This window comes from Globicephala melas, chromosome 2, assembly GCF_963455315.2.
Source record: "Globicephala melas chromosome 2, mGloMel1.2, whole genome shotgun sequence".
Taxonomy (NCBI): Eukaryota; Metazoa; Chordata; class Mammalia; order Artiodactyla; family Delphinidae; genus Globicephala; species Globicephala melas.
The window spans coordinates 34,079,906-34,097,155 of NC_083315.2; the positions used below are offsets into that span (position 1 = coordinate 34,079,906).

The following is a 17,250-nucleotide window of genomic DNA, read 5'->3' on the forward strand; positions in this document are numbered from 1 at the left end:
AATTCTTCACAACTGTTCTCTGAAATAGATACCATTACTATTTCTTCAGAAACTCAAGGCACAGAAAAATTTGTTTCCCTCACTTTATACAAATACTATATCACAAAGCTATTAAGTGACAGAATTGGGATTAGGTTCTAAGCACATTAGATCCAGCTCCCACACCCAGAACCATTGTTCACTCAGACCCTCTGGATGAGATCACCTAGAGAGTTCAGGAAGATAAAGAAAATAGGTCTGCATTAGAACTCTGAGACACAGCAACATTCAGAGTTGGAAAGGGGTGGAGAAACCAGCTACGGAGATTGAAAAACAAAGTGTTGAGTTGAAAAAATCAGGAGACTAGTATCCGGGAAAGTAAGTGAAGTAAATGGTTCAAGAAGGAGTTGAGACATGGTCAGACATTAATATAATATAAGCAAACAAAACCCCTAGTAAACTTGATCCAAAAAACCCAAAGTTTTAAAAAGAAACAAAATAAGCAATTTCTGGTAAATATGATATTTTAAAGCTAGAGAAAGCAGACAAATGCAGCATTAAGAATAAAGATGACCATGTATCTACAGATACAAAGGATATTTAAATATTACATGAGAATATTATGCTCAAACTTATGAAATACATTTGAAAATACAGATAAATAGAATTACTTCCCAGGAGTAGATTAATTACCAAAATCACCTCAGGAAGAAGTGGAAAACTTAGACCCAAAATCGTACCAAAAAATTGAGAAGCTATTAAAATATCTACTTTTGAAAAGTTACTAAAAGATCTATTCAGATCATTTTATAGAAGAATTTACCAGGTCTTCACGGAAGAGAAAATTCCATTCAAATTTTCTTTTTTTACTTTCTGGCCTCACCGGATGGCACGTGGGATCTTAACTCCCCAACCAGGGATTGAACCCGTGCCCTCTGCGTTGGAAGCTGAGAGTCTTAACCACTGGACCACCAGGGAAATCCAAAAACTCTATTTTTAAGGAGCTGTTCCAGAGCACGGAGAAACACAAAACTTCCCAATTCACCATAAGAAATCAGCCTGACCAGATATGCAAAACACAAGAAGACAGAACCAAAAAGTAAAAATAAATGTATAAACATGCATCACTTTTGAAAATAAACACAAGTATCACAACTAAAGTATAAATTAGTAATTGAACCCAGTCAATTATTAAAACAAATACTACTTCACAGTCAAGCGTGGTTGATCCCCAAAAGGCAAAGTGTTTCAACCTCTGGAAATATATTGATGGTATTCACTACACTAACAGATTAAAGGAAGAAAATCATACCTCCATCTCAAAAGATGAAGAAAAATATTTGAACCAGTTCCTGATTAGAGAAAAAAATGCTTACAAAAAAAATCACCTTAGTAAACTAGACATAGAGGAAAACTTCAACGGCCTAATACTGCAGGTTGCAATATTGCGGAAAAGTTGTTTTAGCTATAAGCATTAGAAATCTCCAGACCGACAGCCGTAAAAAAGGAAGAAGTCTTAGGTAAAGTGCCACCAGGGATAGTTAATTAAGTAGCTCAAAATCATCATCAAAGACACAATGTGCCCGAGTGCAGCCGCCGAGCCTGGCCCGGGGACCTGGCAGGCAGGGCGTAGTGCGCGCGGGCAAAGAGTGGGGCTGGCCCGGAGGAGCGCCCCGGAGCGTGAGGGCCAGAGGCCGCCGCCTTGCGCCCGGGGGTGGGGCTGCGCGGCGCCCCCCTGCTCAGGCGTCTGGTCCGGCGCCTCCTCGGAGCTGCGCCTGGGCTGGCCGGGCGGACCCCAAGGACTGGCATTTTTTTTTTACCATCTGTGAAAACTTCCTGTGATTCATTTTTCCTCACTCCAGTATTAAGAAATATACCAAATTAAAAAGGTATGAATGAATATCCTAAAAAAAGGAAAAGGAAGACTTTACACCCTTCTCGTTATTCAGATTCCTCTGGAATAAGCAGAACTGCAGATGAATTCCGTGGAATTTTTTCTGATCATTGTTACAGTGTTTGTTCTATGAGACAACCAGACAAAATATTTTGACAACAAAGTCTAATCATGAAAAAAACGACAAAGTTCATTAGTGGGACATCCTGCAAAATACCCTACCAGTCCCCTCAAAATCGTCATGGTCGTCGAAAACAAGGGAAGTCTGAGAAACTGCTACAGCTAACAGTAGCCTAGAGACAGGACAACTAAATGATGATGATTCTGATACAGAGACATCAAAAGACTTACCAAAATTTACAGATGGAATCAAGGCCACAAACAGAAATCAAAACTACCTGGTTCTGGGTCCTGTACTTAGAATTCTAGACCAATACTGCCTTTTCTACAGAAAAATGTGCTGATACTGAAATTTGTGATGAAGAGTGCGGCTCTCCTGAATCAATCAACCAGCAAACTCAAGAGGAGAGCCCTATAGAAGTTCATACTGCTGAAGATGTTCCAGTTGCTGCAGAAGTGCATGCAGTTTCTGAAGATTATGATATAGAGACAGAAAACAATTCCTCTGAGAGTCTCCAAGACCAAACGGATGAAGAGCCACCAGCTAAATTTTGCAAAATTCTTGACAAGAGCGAAGTTTTGAATGTGACTGCCCAGCAGAAATGGCCTTTACTGAGAGCTGATAGCAGTGGCCTCTATCAATGTGAACTTTGTGAGTTCAACAGCAAATATTTTTCTGATTTAAAGCAGCATATGATCTTGAAGCATAAGTGTAGTGATTCAAATGTGTGTCGGGGGCTTCCCTGGCGGCGCAGTGGTTGAGAGTCAGCCTGCTGGTGCAGGGGACACGGGTTTGTGCCCCGGTCCGGGAAGATCCCACATGCCGCGGAGCGGCTGGGCCCATGAGCCATGGCCGCTGAGCCTGTGCGTCCGGAGCCTGTGCTCCACAACGGGAGAGGCCACAACAGTGAGAGGCCCGCGTACCGCAAAAAAAAAAAAAAAAAAAAAATTGTGTGTCGAGTATGCAAAGAGTTTCTCTACCAATATGCTTCCGATCGAACATCCAAACTGCATGAAGAGGATCCCTACATTTGTAAATGCTGTGACTATAAAACAGTAATTTTTGAGAACCTCAGCCAGCACACTGCAGACACCCATTTTAGTGATCACCTTTATTGGTGTCAGCAGTGTGATGTACAGTTCTCCTCAAGCAGTGAACTCTACCTACATTTCCAGGAGCACAGCTGTGATGAACAGTACTTGTGTCAGTTCTGTGAACATGAAATGAATGATCCAGAAGACTTGCATAGCCATGTGGTAAATGAGCATACATGTAAATTAACAGAGTTAAGTGAAAAGTATAACAATGGAGAACATGGACAGTACAGCCTCTTAAGCAAAATTACATTTGACAAATGTAAAAACTTCTTTGTATGTCAAGTATGTGGCTTTCAGAATAGACTTCATACAAATGTTAACAGGCCTGTTGCTATTGCACATACTAAAATTTTTGCTCATGTCTGTGATGACTGTGGGAAAGGCTTTGCAAGCATGCTAGAATATTGCAAACATTTAAATTCACACTTATCTGAAGGGATGTATTTATGTCAATATCGTGAATATTCAACAGGACAGATTGAAGATCTTAAAATTCAGCTGATTTACCTCATAAATGTAATGACTGCTTAATGAGGTTTGGAAATGAAAGGGAATTAATAAGTCACCTTCCAGCCCATGAGACAACTTGATTGTTCTCTTTAACTTCCATAATGATGTAAAATAATAAATTTGACTTTTTTGCAGATGTTAAAATGGATGATTTTAAACACAACTTATGAGAACTGTCTTTAACAAGATTTTTTTAATTGCCAATTTTCTTGGCATTGCTACCTTTTTCAGTATATAATTGTAGCCTAAATGTGGTATTTTCAATGTATTGTAGTTGGTAGTTTTAACCACTTTTGGGCTAGTATCGTGTTTCTTGCATGTGCTCTGATTTCATAAATTGATAAGAAACAGATCTACTAAAAAAGATACGATGTCCCTCCATATTTCTCTCTGTTCATGGTATTGGCATTCTCCTTGCTACCTTGCCTCACAGACATTATTCTGCAAAAATAGCAATGTGCCCTAGAGGAAGGACTATTTTCTCCCCCTGTCTATAAAACGAAGAATCTTTCTTAGAAGGTCCAAAAAAGACTTTTGTCTCATTAGCTGGAATTTCATCACAACCTCATTCTTAGACCAACCCCTGGTAATGGGAGTGAGAGGACGAAGAAAACACGGCCATGTGAAGGAGTGTGGATTACCCAAACAAAGTCAGAGTTTTATTAGAAGGAAATAAATATGTTACTTAGGGTACCTGAAGTGTCTGTTAGAGATTTCTATCTGAAACCTGATATAACAGCATATTTAAGACGTAATTAAACGGTGAAAAATTAGAGGCATCCCTCTTGAAGTCAGGAACAAGATGAGGCTGCCAATATCATTAGTATACAACGCTGTATTAGGGATCCTAACAATTCACTCAATAATATTTGAGGGCTTCCTAGGCCCCTGGTACTATATTAGGTATTATAAACACAATAATAAGCGAATCTCAGAATCTGCTCTCTACTAGAAAAGAAAGACAAAATCCAAGCAAACACGAAATAACTACAATTTATTCTAAAGGTTGTGATGAAAACAAATGGAAGGCTGAGAGACAGAAGAAGGGGGACTTTCTTTAGGAGATCAGGAAACTCTTTATTGAGAGAGATTTAAGCTGGGATCTAAGAATTAGAAGGCCCTGGCTACAGAAGAATAGAGCAAATGTTCCAAGTAGAGGAAAATGCCCAGAGACCAGAAAGAGATGTGGTATTAGGCCTGAAAGATGAATGTGGCTAAAGCACAACAAACAAGGAACTATTAGGGAGATTGATAAAGATTGGAAGGAACTAGATCCTACCTGGCCTGTATGTCTTTCATGCTTTACGGTGTATTAGACCACGATTGGAAGACTAAGTTGAGGAATGACATGAGACAATTCCTAAGTTAGGAAAATCACTTCTACTACTCTTTGGAGAGGGGATTGAAGAACGCAAAGTAGACCTGAGGGTACCAGTTTAGAGGCCATTTCAATTCATTCAGGTGAGAGATGATGGTGGCTGTTATGGACTGGATCGTGCCTGCCTTCCCCACAGCTTCAGAGACGGAAGTCCTAGCCTCCAGCGCCTCAGAATGTGACTGTATTTGGAAAGAGGGTCTTTGAAGAGGTAATTAAAGCAAAATGAGGTTATTAAGGTTGACCTTAGTTCAGTAGGACTGGTGTCTTTATAAGAAAGCAAAATGTGGACATATACACATACAGAGGGAAGGTGCAGATACAGGGAGGACACAAGCCAAGGACAGAGGCCTGGAATAGACCCTTCCCTCATAGTCTCAGAGAGAACCAACCCCGCTGACCCCTTGATCTCAGACTTCTAGCCTCCAGAATGGTGAGAAAATAAATGTCTGTTGTTTAAACCCCCAGCCTGTGGTGCTCTGTTATGAAAGCCTCAGGGAACCAATACAGTGGCCTAGACCAAGCTGGAGGTAATAGAAATGGGGGGGGGAAATTCACAAGACTTTTGGGTACAGAATCACAGATGTACTGATGAATTATCCAATGTAATCATACGTTGAAGTAAGTGGTATAAAGATCAGAAAAGAAGACACAAAGAGTCACTAGTTGCTGGTGACACAATTGTTGCCATAAAGTCTAGCCAACAGCTGTGAGTAAGCTGGACATGAGATCACCGTTAGTATGATCACTGATGTTTGGACTTTCTATAGCCATTTCACTTCATGTTTTTTATTTACCAATTGAAAGACCCAGGACCAGCAAGAGACCTGCTTTTAAAGAACTAAGGGCGGTCACGAGGATTGGGAATGTCTTCAAAAAGTGAACAAGGGAAGTAGTAGAAATTCAGAGTCTCAAAAAAAAAAAAAAAAAGTCATAACGAGGATAACTATCTAACAAAAAGAGCTTCTTTGGTCATGAGCTTCCTGCCCTGAAAAGACTTAATCACAGGCTGAGAGACAAAAGTGATGCCATTTCCCGTTGCGGAGCACAGGCTCCAGACGCGCAGGCTCAGCAGCCATGGCTCACGGGCCCAGCCGCTCCGCGGCATGTGGGATCTCCCTGGACCGGGCACGAACCCGTGTCCCCTGCATTGGCAGGCGGACTCTCAACCACTGCGCCACCAGGGAAGCCCACCTTGTGGATTTTAAGTGCTGATACAGGCAAACATCTCCTGGGCCTGGCTATCAGCTAAGGAGATAGCATATTAGTGAATGCAGTGTAAATACAACTTACTGAAGACACTCACTAATGACTGAGGCTACCAAATCCAGTTTCTTGCTATGGTCAGTCATTCTCGTGTATTTGGTTGTACGTCAAGCACATGGTCATCTGACCTTATTCTAGGCCAACCAATAGAGAAGTGAAATGTCCTTTGAATCACTATTAACATGTATCCAGCGTTTGCTGTTTTTTCAGCTATATTTCCCACATATGTTTCCATTTTCTATTTAGACTCATATTACTCTATGGCCGTTTTGTTCCCAGGTTTGATTACAGAACAAAGCAGTCCCAAAGAGTATGTGAAATTGCTCTGCACCTCGCATGCTGTAAAAGTTGGGTACGGGCTGTGGTTCATGAGTTACTCAACATTCATAAAACCCTTCCAGACTTGTCTTGCAGTATTTCTTGCCAGGAAATTGCTCGATCGCCAGATACCTGATGTTTGTGATTAGCAAAAATAAGCTTTCTTAGAGTTGAGATGTGTGTGTGTGTGTGCGTGTGCGTGTGTGTGTGTGTGTGTGTGTGTGTGTGTGTGTTTTCAGTTGGGGTTGCTTTTTCTTTTTTCAGTTTTAAGATATTTACAAAGCATTCTTCACGTTGCAAATGTAAAAATGCAAACTAAAGTTTCCCTCCTGACATTCTGTACAAGCTTATAAAAAAAGTGTTGCAGCCACAAAAACTCCAGCCTGCAACTCCATTCTGCAATTATGGTTTGCAATAACTCTGGAAGTCATATGCCAAGAAAGGATTATGAGCTGATCTTTAACGCTCTGACACTTCAGCAGGGAAAGCAGTTGCCCAAGTGCCAATCTGCAGGATCCCAGCCCAGCTCAAGCCAGACCATGAGCACTTTGAAAGGGAAACAGATTTCAGTGACCATATGTGCAATTATTATTCATCCCCGTGATGACTGAATAAAGAAGTGGGTTGGCCTGTCTGGACTCCCATGTGCTGAAGCCAGGACAGGCTGATTTCACTTAACCCCCATGCAGGTCCCACCTGCCCCAGAACTACCGCCAAGAAGGTGGGGGTGGGATGGACTCTCTTAGGAGACCTTAGGCCAGGATCACCAGGTAAAGATTGCATCACCCAAACATGTGTCACCCAAATGGAGACACACGGCCCCTTCCTTAGACAATGTGTTCTTAGTTCACTTCTTCATTGCCCTTCCACCTGAAACCCTTGGCTTTCAACTGAGATTAATCCTGCCTTTATCTCCTAGTTCTTTTTTTTTTTTAAGGCAAGACCCAGATGGAAAAGTCTCGTTAGTATCATATCAGGTATTTATAACGGCAACGCAAACCAATGAACCAAATCAAGGGAGTTTTGGCTCCGCCTGCTTGCCAAATCTGGCTGAAAGTCAGATCTCCCCTGCTTTTGTCTTCATCTAATCTTGGGTTAAAAGATAAATAAGGCACCACAACTCCTCGGTTATCTTAGAGCTTCATCCCTAATGACCTTACCACATCTCCAAATTGTCCTGGACCTCCACAAGCATCCTCAATCAGGTCACATAACAACTGTTGAAACATCTCTGATTCTGGTCCTGTCCATTCCCGTTTCAGAGTGGACACTTCACAAAGCAAATCCTGGGCAAGAACTTGCTCCAGTAATAATCCCAGCTGTGTAGGCACATGCAAATGATATGCTATCCAAATTGAAAAACTTCAGAATCCCTGATTTGAAAAAAAAAAAAACCAAGACACACTAACCAGCTAATTTATTCTCTAACAACTTTCCACACCATGTAGTTTTTTCTAATTCTAGAAGCGTAGATACCTGTAGCACAGTTGCCATAAACGTTTTCTGTCCTGCAATATCTATTTATTTCCCACTGACAGACACGACTTACCCCCTCATTTGTTCATGCCTTAACTTAAGTCGGCAAACATTTACTGAGCCCGTACTACATCCCAAACACTGTTCTAAGGAAATGCAGACACTGAGATAAAAAGGAGGCTGGAGTTGCCTTGAGGCGCTGTCTGGCTTCAAGGAAGCTCCCAAGTTAGTTAATCGGCAATTGGAACCATTTTCAATCAAATTCAATTACCTTAGTGCCTCATCTGAATAATAAGAAGTATAAATTCCCATGGAGGGAAATTGTAAAAATGCTCTTAAGGGCAGATGTGGCAGATTGCTGTAGGGAAACCTACAATTTAGCACAGGTTGGTTCTAAAGCAAAGAATAAAGATTCCAAATAACGTCATTCTCCTCAGAGATCTAATGTCCCTTAATGAAGGTGTGGATTTCAGATATCCTAAAACTTTACAAAAATTCTTCTAAGGAACAATGCTACTAAGACAGCAACCCAGGGAGCGGCCGTACCACCAGGAATGGCATCACCTGATAGCTGTCATTTTCCAGATATGGAAAAACTAGGAGAGTAAGGAACGACAACAAAAAACACATGCATTTTTGTTTAATATAGTTCCTTCTTTTAAAATAGAAATAAAATACTTGCACGTTACTCTATGCTTATAAAATTGAGAAAGATACTTCTGTTCAACGACAAAGATGCTATGAATATTCCAGCCACTAAGATTCATTGCTACCTGACTCTGATGTCTTTACCTGACACATTTCCTTCTGCCCTTTGCACAGCCCTCCACTCCCTTCACTGCCTCCTCGACGCCCGGCACCCCACCCCCCGGGGTCTTTATCTGTTTAGCACAGTAATTGGCAAAACATGATCGCAGCCCGCCACCTGGTTTTGCACCGCGTGTGAGCCAAGAAGACTCTTTACACTTTTAATCATTGGGGGTATGGGATTGTGTGAAATTTAAATCAAAATGCCATAGACGAAAATCAACACAGGGGTACCTGTGTTCTAATAAACTTTCTTAATTGGCTGCTTTTGCACCACAGTGGCTGTGTTGAGTGGTTGGTGATAGGGGCCTCGTGGCTCTCAAAGCCCAAACTGTGGACTGTCTGGCTCTCGACGGAAAAAGCTGGACGACTCATGGTTTAATCTAACCCTATTCTTTTCCTTGTACTTGGTCTCACATGTTGGCTCTGTTTGTGTCTCTAGCAGGTCTGTTTCACTTCTCTGGCCACAAAAGGGGCGCATTCAGCACTTCTTCTACCACCTTGAGCGTTGAACTCGCACACCCAGCTACATTCTCCCAAAGGTTAAGTCGCCAGCCCTTCCTGCTCGCTCCGCCTACCCAACCTGTAGGCTTTTTCTTGTCTTGGTGACTCGCACAGAGGCCATGCTCTGTCCTTTTATCTCTTGCACAATCTTTCTCCCTTCTAGAACTCTGCTGCGTAGTCTTTCTACAACCTTCTCTGCCAAGAGATTAATGGGCTTGATCCCAATGGTGCTGGGCTCCCATGTCTCTTTCCTCATCTTCCAAGGCTCACCCAGATGAAGACACATGGCCATTTCCAGTGTGACCTGAACTCGCTTCCTCCTTGGCCTTCCACCTGAAACTCTTGGCTTCAGTCAAAATTTCTGTGGGCTCCAAACATCTTTTACTTTCTCTAAATATTTTAACACAACTAATCAAAACAAAACTGCTTTTAGTGGGTGCAGGTTTCTTTTCCTATGGTAAACTATTTGGAAGTGTTTGTCACAGTAGTTCTGTTAAAGCCACATGGTTAAGACACAGCTATGACTAATGTTGTCAACATTCCTCCTGTCCCTCAAAGTTGTTCTCCTCAACAATTTTTAATTTTCCATGGAAATGGATGAGCTGGGAGGGTGCAGAGGACCATGAATCAGGGCTATCAGCTGATAGTGCTTTCTGCAATTCCTTACCCAACTCCAGGACTGAGCAGTTTGACTCCATGGACTACTTCCTTTCCTCTTTGTCCCTACACACTCTGTTTAAATAGAGGGAGTAACAACTGAGGAAGGACCCAAGAGCAGTTATAGAAGTAGGAAGAATAGGAGTGAGAGACCCTGATCATCTCCCAGGAAATAAGTTGAGTTTTTGGTATTTGAGGTGGGGGGATTAGAAGAAAAGGTGTACTCTATTTACAAGAAGGTTGGCTGAGCTGCAATGCTCTTTATTACTTTTGCAATTTAAAAAACAAGAAACAATTTGTTATTTTAACCTTCTTCCACACGAGTATGAACAGAAATGTGGCCCTAAATTATCAAGACCTAATCTGCTCAGTAGATGGTCATTAATTCTAGTCCCAATTATATCAATAAAAGATTAATTTGTTTGGATCTCAGTGTGTTAGAACCAATACTCCTCAATGAGAGCAGGATACTCCCCCCTCACAAGGGAGCAATAGGAAACTGGAACCTCAGCAAAGTCAGGGGTGCAGTGTGGACAACCAGACTCCGGGAACTTCTCATCTTGACATGTTCTACATGCAAATTCTACTGGAATCGTGCTCTATTGAATGGTTTGCTGTATTGGCAATCCTGAGAATACCAAGTGTACCATCAGTAATTCCTAGCCATTCTTGAACCTGTGGGATCCTCTTCTGGGACATAGAAGCCATTGGATCATGAGAAGTGATGCTCTAACGTCCTGGGAACCCCCGGACCCTTCAGACACATTTATCTGTGCAATCAGTATTACTTTCATACAAAAATCTACAACTGGAGGGGGGGCTTGCCTGGTGGTGCAGTGGTTGAGAGTCTGCCTGCCGATGCAGGGGACACGGGTTTGTGCCCCGGTCCGGGAAGATCCCACATGCTGCCGAGTGGCTGGGCCCGTGAGCCATGGCCGCTGAGCCTGCGCGTCCAGAGCCTGTGCTCCGCAACAGGAGAGGCCACAGCAGTGAGAGGCCCGCGTATCGCAAAAAAAAAAAAAAAAAAAAAAAATCTACAACTGAGGACCTGGGAAGCCACCTAGATCTTGTCTTTCCTATGGGTTATATAAACCTATACTGTTTCCTTTTCCAAATGACCACACATACACTAATGGGGATCACTAGCTCTAAAAGCAACTATAAGTTCCATGTAAGGAAAATTCCAATGTCAGAGCTTTCTCTCTACATTCTTCAAGTGAATCCAACTCTTCCATGCCAAAGAGTTAAAATAGAGAGATGATCATTAAAATTTAAGAGAAAGAAATTTTAGAAAGTCTATGTAATGCCAATCTAGATTATGTACAACTGTAAATAATCTCTAGCAGCTTAAGCAAATAAGGGGTTATTTTTCTCACATAATAAGTATAATCCTATATAGGCAGTCAGTGTACCAGGAACCATCTCCCTGTCCACTCCACCATCTTTAGCATGTGTGTTGCCTCACGGTCAAAAGAGGGCTGCTCCAACTCCAGCCTCAATACTGTGTTCCAGGCAGAAAAATAAAATGCAGCAGAGGGAAGGGAAACAGAAACAAAATGAAAAGCAAAAGAAGAAAACTAAAACACTTATCATACATATATCCTTAGCTGACTTCTGTTCTTATCTCATTGTCCATAATTCTATCCCATAGCCATCCCTAGCTTCAGTGCAAATTGGAAAAATGAGTATTTTATCTGGATGTATCCCAGAGTTGCCATTCTGCTAGTGAGGAAGAAAGGGAGAGCGGAAATCGGGTAGACAACTAGAGGTGTCTGACACACATACATAATTTCCAATGGAGAGGTCACAGACAACATGTTTATCCGTAGCTATCTATAGCTTTAGGCAGGGATTCTGATCACAGTGTTTCCATGTGATATCAAATATCTAGCTATATTAAAACCATCTGAACTATGTTCACATTCAACAGATGTTTGGCATGTTGGAACCCCAGTCTCCACGTGCTGATTTTAACCTAGCCATCCTTAAAACAATCGTTCTCCGGGTTATGGAATTAAAATGAAGTTCTCCCCATATTGGCCAGTGATTGTGTCAAAACATGGAAAGAATGTATGGAATGATCTGTAAAAATAAAGCAAATAATTTTGTTTGATGTGTGATATAGTAAAAATTGCTCTGAACAAAAGGCCAGAGCCGAAATTTTTGCAAGTGGAAGATGAATTCATTAATTATTTTTGAAACCCTAGGGTTAGTCATGCTTGCCCAGCTCTACACATCTTGGGATTCTGCACTGCCAGATCTCAAGGAGCGGCGGCAGGGGCGGGGCGGGGGGGGCGGGGAGTTTCAGATTCATATAGAAGCTGACTGAAAATCCAACCTTCTCCAAGGATGAGGTTTGGCTGACTGGATTTGCTGTGCCTTTACAAAATTATTTTATTTTTTTACGTCCGGATTTAGTTGAGACTCTGGAATTCTGATTGCATCTGAAGTTCACACAGCTGGCATTCATTTCCAGCTACTAATTTAAATAACACCACTACCTGCTACCTTTCCCTCTATGAGAACAGAAGTGAATACATTTAGATGAAATGAAATTTTTTTATGAGTCTGGGAGAATACCTACCATGAACCAGATCCTGTGCTAAACTCTTTGCATATTTGCAAAGTAGAATGATACCTTAGTGTGTGAGTCCTTTGGGAAGAGAACTTTTTAATGACAAGGTCGGCCATGCTTAAAAAGTCTAAACCAACCTGAGAAGTTGAGTTGTACTACAACACACCTGAACAGAAGTTCTGTATTACTTTTGTGATTAAAAGAGGTCAATGTCATCCAAAAAGCTTGGTGGTGAGCTCAGTTCAGCTATTTCTCTTCAGGCCTTTCTGTTTTTTCCCTCTTGCTGAATTTTATGAAGTTTCTTCTCCAATTTCTTCTAATGGATCCAAACTGGAAAGATATTATGTGTTGTTTTCTTGACAAATTACAGTTCCATGTATGAGTGTGTTGGGGTGGTTACCAATTTAATTTGATATTTCTAGATGTTCTTATCCACAGTTGTGGGATAAAGGCTTTGTCCCCATTTTAAATGCTCAACCTTATAGTCACATAGGTCAGAAAGTTTGACCAGCAAGTTCTATAAAACATTCTAGCTACAGAAAATTTCTATGTAATGTAAGGTGTTTCAGAGCACAGAAAAGAATAGAAAACTCCCCCAGTTGATTTTACTGACCTAGCAAAACCTTTATAGAAAAACCAGGCAAGGATAACTAAAAAAGGAAGACTGTAAATCACTTCCCTTACAATGATAAATAGTCTAAACAAAATGTTACCACCTCAAATGCAGTAGCAAATTAAAAGAATATGGCAACCAAAATGCAGTCCCCAGAATACAAGAAAGATTCAGAATTAGGAAATCTAGTAAATATAATTTAAATATAAATTTATACATGATAATTATATAAGACCACTTCTCTTTGGAGCAGAAGAGGAGAGGAAAGGAAAGTTCATCACCCGGTTGGGAAACTTGAGAAGGAAAGACCGAGGATGAAGAAGCCAAGTTGATGATTTCATTTTTCACCCATGTTGGCAAAATTTTAAAAGGTTGATAATATCCAGTGTGGTCAAGCAGGTGGGGAAACAAGTATCTTCACACTCTAATAAGTGAGTGTATATTGGTACAATCTTCACAAAGGTCCATTTAGCAGCTATCTATCAAAATGTAAAATATATGTACCCTATTGACTCCACAATTCAACAAAGTAATCCATCCTGAGGAAATATTTGCATATGGGTATAAAGATTAATAAAGATTCTTATTTCTGTATTGAGAAAAATAGGGAAAACTCTAAATGTTCATCAATAAAGAAATTGTGATATAAATATTGATGCATTCTTAAAACAGAATAATCCACAGATTATTATTATTATTAGAATGAGGTAGGCTTTTACAAACTGGCAATGGGACATCTGAGACATTTCGTTGAGAGATTAAGAATTTGCAGAGCAATAAATATAAATAATGGTCCCAATTCTATATATAAAACCTCTTCTCGAGTGTGTGTACTTGTACGTACACACATAGCAGTGGGATTCATTGGGAGTACAGGGTATAAACGGGAACTTTCACATTTCATGTCTGTATTGATTGAGTTGTATTGCTCTAGGTATGTGTTACTGTTGCATTGGAAAATAAAACAATACAAATGAAAGTAACAAGAATTTCAGGTCGATGAGAAGGAACTGTTCTTGGAAACTCTGCCTATTAGTCTTCACCTCACTCTGGACAGACTAAGAGAAGGGGTTGTTGGAAGTAAATGATTCAGTGTTACTTGGGGAAAGAGACTCTGTGCCTCAGGAAAACCAATCAGCTTCAGTATCTTTCATTTTCTGTAGGCAACAAAAAACAATTTAGCTCCTAAACAGATACCCCAGTAGAAAAAGTTAGTGTATAGGGAAAGCCCCCTACTCGAGAAATAGCACAAGGTGGGAGGTTCCCAGAGACCTAATCTTGGAATAGACTGCGAGGCTGTTCTTTGGAGATATAAGCTTTCCTCCACCTACCCCAGTCCACTGGAAAATGGGACCTCAACATGAACTGGGTGGGCTCTCCTGAGTTCTTGGTGACCCAGTTCAGGTGTGACTTTGGGTGTACCTTGTGACCTTAACAACACCTGTAAAGCCAGATCAAAACATGTGGGTGTCCCAGGGAAACTAATCATTGTCACCCTTCAGAAATAATGTTCTTTAAATATTTGTTTTACATCCATTTATTTACAGTCTGAGCACTGCAGGGGAAAGGGAGAGAAGTCTGTGGGTGGTGGGCAACAAGCAGGGTCTTCTCTACTGTTCTGAGTAATTTACTTCTGACTTTGAAATTGCACAGATCACTCAGCAAAACAAAGCCCCTTCAGTAACCAGGCCTACCCTTCTTATAAGACAATAAACAAACCTGCTTCTGAAGATTCTAACCCCAAACCTAAGCGGCTCATGACATTAGTTCTTCCGGCCATACTCGTTACTCCCCGTGAATGAACTCTGGCGAATACAGTTTTCTCCATCTTTGTCACATCTTCCATGGTTGCATTGGTTTTCCATTGCTGCATCACAAATGACCACACACTCAGAAGCTTAAACAGCACGCACTTACTATCTCACGTTTTCCGTAGGCTAGAATCCAGGCACGGCGTAACGGGATTCTCTACTTCATGGTCTCTCCAGGTGGAAAGCCAGGTGTCAGCCAGGACTGGGATCTCACCAGAGGCTCAACGGGGGTAAGATCCACTTCAAGGTAAGATCCACTTCCCCAGTTTGTTGCAATATTCATCTCATGGCTGTAGGACTGAGCTCCCCGCCTTCTTGCTAGCTGTTGGCCATCGGTCTCTCTCAGGTCCTAGAGGCTGCTCCCAGTTCCCTGCCACGTGGTCCCTCTAGTAAGTAATAAGCTTACTTATTCAAAAATGGCAATGGAGGGCTTCCCTGGTGGTGCAGTGATTGAGAGTCTGCCTGCCGATGCAGGGGACGCGGGTTCGTGCCCCGGTCCGGGAGGATCCCACATGCCACAGAGTGGCTGGGCCCGTGAGCCATGGCCACTGAGCCTGCGCATCCGGAGCCTGTGCTCCACAGCGGGAGAGGCCACAGCAGTGAGAGGCCCGCGTACCGCAAAAAAAAAAAAAAAAAAAAAAAGGCAATGGAGGCCACTGCCCTTGGTCATGGGGGGGTTGCTGCGTCCGAAGCTGCAGCATTCATGATGAACTTACTTCCGATTGTGGGTGACCACTGGGTACATATTCTTGTCCCTATTGGATTTGTCTTTGAATGTCCTCTAGACAGACAGAGTGGTGAAAAGCTAACTGCCTTCTGCAACAAGAATCTGTTACATAAAAGAGAACTGAGACCCAATGAAGAAGTCACCTGGAAATAAAAGCTGTGGCTGAATTACAGAATGTTCACCTTTTTTAAATCATAAGAGAAATAAAAACACGTTCATTTTTTTTTAAATAGCAATGGAGAATCACTCTTGAATATATTTGTACGTACACACACACGCACTGTAGCATGATGATAGGTGTAACATCTTGTCACTTTTACTATAGTCTATTATTTTATATTAGTTTGAAGCAAGTCACAGGTTTCACTCACATTCAAGGGGAGGTGATTATAGACGTGAACATAAACTCTTCAATAACTGGAGCCACCCTAGGGTCTATCTGCCACAGTGGTGTGGTGTTGGTACCACTGATGGATCAGTGCCCTAGGAACCGATTGACTGGTCTACTCCTTCATCTAGTTCTGGAGGGATGATGAAAGTCAGGACTAAATTATTCCCTCTCCCTAAGTTCATGACAACTTCTTCTTTCATTCCTTAGTAGATTAATGTGTTCACTTAAAAATGAGAATGGAGTTTCAAGTTTTACACAATTTAAACGTTTCAGTAAAGACAAGTATTTGAGCTTTATTTCTTGGCCTTTGCTTCTGAGCAATGGCTGTTAATATTTACCCATAAGTCAACTCGGTTCTGCTTTTTCCAGTTTCCATTGAAGGGTGAAACTCATTCATCTCAGTGCATTTGATACTATTGTCAATGAAATCTCTGGAAATGCAGTGTGATGTGGTAAGCCATCCATTAGGCCTCAATTTTACTTAAAATCACAGCCTGCAAAGTATCATGCTTCAATTTAAAGAAATAATGGCTACAAAAACCAATGCTGATAGCAATCCCTAGAGAAATGAAGGAGTGTGTACCCGTGATATTGGCACCTTCTCAAGAGAAGAAAGTTTTTAAATGAAGAGGCAGGATGACTAATGTTTCCATGGGTAAAAGATCATTTCTTTCCATAGAAAGAAAAAGCCACTTGGCTCTCAACAAAGATCAGGAGATTGAAATTGAAGAAAACAAAGTGAATAAACATGGAAAGGATATCTGGAGTCATAAAGGATAAATTTGTTCCCCAAATCACAAATACCCTCAAAAACAGAAACAGGACACCACCTTAAGGGAAAAATTTTATTTATCCAAAGGAGACAAAGGCTCAGTAGGGGAAGCTAATGGGGGACTTATTAGCATAGCATAGCAGAGACCTCATTGCAGTGCCTTTTTTTTATGTCTTTGGAGCGGTAGCCTAAAATGGGTGGTGGCATTGCTCCCTTCTTTCACTGCGGCACTGCTCTCCCCTTTATTTTATACACCATACCCTCCCCTTGGATTCCAGGGGGGAAAGCCATGGCAATAGCTCTATTTGCCCAATCCATCTACTTCCTAAGGTCATTCATGGCATTCACCTTTCCTTT

General features: G+C 41.4%; 2 pseudogenes; both read left to right on the top strand.

Annotated features, from left to right (window-relative positions):
- Positions 1-1,870: 1,870 nt before the first annotated feature.
- LOC115864723 (zinc finger protein 639-like) lies at positions 1,871-3,681 on the top strand (annotated as a pseudogene).
- Positions 3,682-15,694: 12,013 nt separating this feature from the next.
- LOC115864724 (NADH dehydrogenase [ubiquinone] 1 beta subcomplex subunit 1 pseudogene) lies at positions 15,695-15,883 on the top strand (annotated as a pseudogene).
- The last annotated feature ends 1,367 nt before the right edge of the window (positions 15,884-17,250 follow it).